This window comes from Triticum aestivum, chromosome 5A (genome assembly GCF_018294505.1).
Source record: "Triticum aestivum cultivar Chinese Spring chromosome 5A, IWGSC CS RefSeq v2.1, whole genome shotgun sequence".
Lineage (NCBI taxonomy): Eukaryota > Viridiplantae > Streptophyta > Magnoliopsida > Poales > Poaceae > Triticum > Triticum aestivum.
In genome coordinates, this window is record NC_057806.1 from 610,317,511 (window position 1) to 610,319,966 (window position 2,456).

The window sequence follows — 2,456 nt, forward strand, 5'->3', positions numbered from 1 at the left end:
GCCTCGGCAGCGGCGGGTGGCGGCGCGCCACGTGGCAGGCGGCGGTTGGCGGTGGCGGATCCGGACGCGTCCGGCTTCGTCCGGACGTGTCCGGCGGCGGCGGAGTTCCGATTTTTTAGGGTTAGGGGGGAGAAGATCCGGGAATTGGAAATGGGGTTCTATTTATAGAGGTAGAGGGAGCTAGGAGAGTCCAAATGAGGTGCGGTTTTCGGCCAGGCGATCGTGATCGAACGCTCTAGATGATGGAGAAGGTTTTGGTGGGTTTTGGGTCAACTTTGAGGGGTGTTGGGCTGCAACACACACGAGGCCTTTTCGGTCCCTTGGTTAACCGTTGGAGTATCAAACGAAATCCAAATGGTACGAAACTTGACAGGCGGTCTACCGGTAGTAAACCAAGGCCGCTTGGCAAGTCTCGGTCCAATCCGGAAATGTTTAATCCCCACACACGAAAGAAATGTAGAAATGACCATCGGAGGAAAACGAAGCGCCGGAATGCAAAACGGACAACGGAGAAAATGCTCGAATGCATGAGATGAACACGTATGCAAATGCAATGCACATGATGACATGATATGAGATGCATGACAACGATAACAACACACAGAGACAAAGACCCGAACCCGAGAAAATAAAATAACTTAACGCCGGAAACGACAAGAGTTGGAATACATATTGGGTAAGTTACATCCGGGGTGTTACATAAAGAGTACGTAAATAAAAAGTAGGGGTTGTTTAGATTAAGAAACAATAAAGTAAATATAGAGAGTGTGGAAAAGTGGTGGTAGGAGTTGCGAAATTGTCCCTAAGCAATTGACTACTTTACTAGACCGATAGCAAGTATTATGTGGGAGAGGCCACTGCTATCATGTCATCCCCGACTTGGAATTCTATGCACTTATGATTGGAACTATTAGCAAGCATCCGCAACTACTAATGTCCATTAAGGTAAAACCCAACCATAGCATTAAGATATATTGGTCCCCCTTCAATCCCGTATGCATCAATTTCTATGCTAGGTTGAAGCTTCTGTCACTCTTGCCCTCCAATACATAGTCCTATCAACATACAACCAACCCTAGGGTGTGATCCACGCGCGCAATCATATGATGGGCACCAAAGGATAGTAACATAACCACAAGCAAATTAAATCAATCATAGCAATTCATCAACCACCAATAGGACAACAAAAATCTACTCAGACATCATAGGATGGCAACACATCATTGGATAATAATATGAAACATAAAGCACCATGTTCAAGTAAAGGATACAACGGGTTGCGGGTGAGTGGACCGCTGTAGATAGAGGGGGGAAGGTGATGGAGATGTTGGTGAAGATGGCGGAGGTGTTGGTGTAGATCGCGGTGATGATGATGATGGCCACGGTGGCGTTCCGGCGCCACCGAAGGAGAGGGGGAGAGGGGCCCCCCTTCTTCCTCTTCTTCCTTGACCTCCTCCCTAGATGGGAGAAGGGTTTCCCCTCTGGTCCTTGGCCTCCATGGCATGGGAGGGGCGAGAGCCCCTCCGAGATTGGATCTATCTCTCTGCTTCTCTCTGGTTCTGCGTTCTGTTCTGGCTCTGTTTCACCGTTTCGTATATATATGGAGATCCATAACTCCGATTGGCCTGAAACCTTCGCCGTGATTTTTTCCGAATATTAGCTTTCTTGCGGCAAAAGAAGAGCGTCAACCGCCTTACGGTGGGCTCACGAGGGTAGGGGGCGCGCCCCCCTACCTCGTGACCACCTCGGGCACTGGTTCGCGTTGATTTTCCTTCCGAATTTTCCATATATTCCAAAAATAAGCTCCGTCCGTTTTTATCCCGTTTGGACTCTGTTTGACACAGATATTCTGCGAAACCAAAAACATGCAACAGACAGGAACTGGCAGTGGGCACTAGATCAATATGTTAGTCCCAAAAATAATATAAAAAGTTGCCAAAAAGTATATGAAAGTTGAATAATATTGGCATGGAACAATAAAAAATTATAGATACGACGGAGACGTATCAAAATCATTTTCATCCGAGTTACGGTTTAATTTCTATGAATTTCTAAAGATTTTCTTATTTTATGGATTTATTTTATTTACAAAAAATGATATATGATGTCAGGATGATGTCACGATGACATCAGCAGGTCAACAGACGGCTGACTAGGTCAAACCTGACATGTGGGTCCAGTGGGACCCACATATCAGCCTCTGTTATTTTAATAGTGGACTAAAACTAATCTAGCAGAGATAATTAGAGGTGTGGGCCCCAGTGTCAGTGTCTGATTAGAGTTTAACTAATTAGATTTTAATTTGAAACATGATTAATTAGCCTAACTACTGGGGGACCCACACGTCAGTGAGATGGATGAACAGTGCCCCGCGTTGACTTTGGTCAACGCGGTCAAAAGGGCGCAGGGGCCCACTCGTCAGCGACCCTGGGTGGGTCCCATGCGGCGCCAGCTCA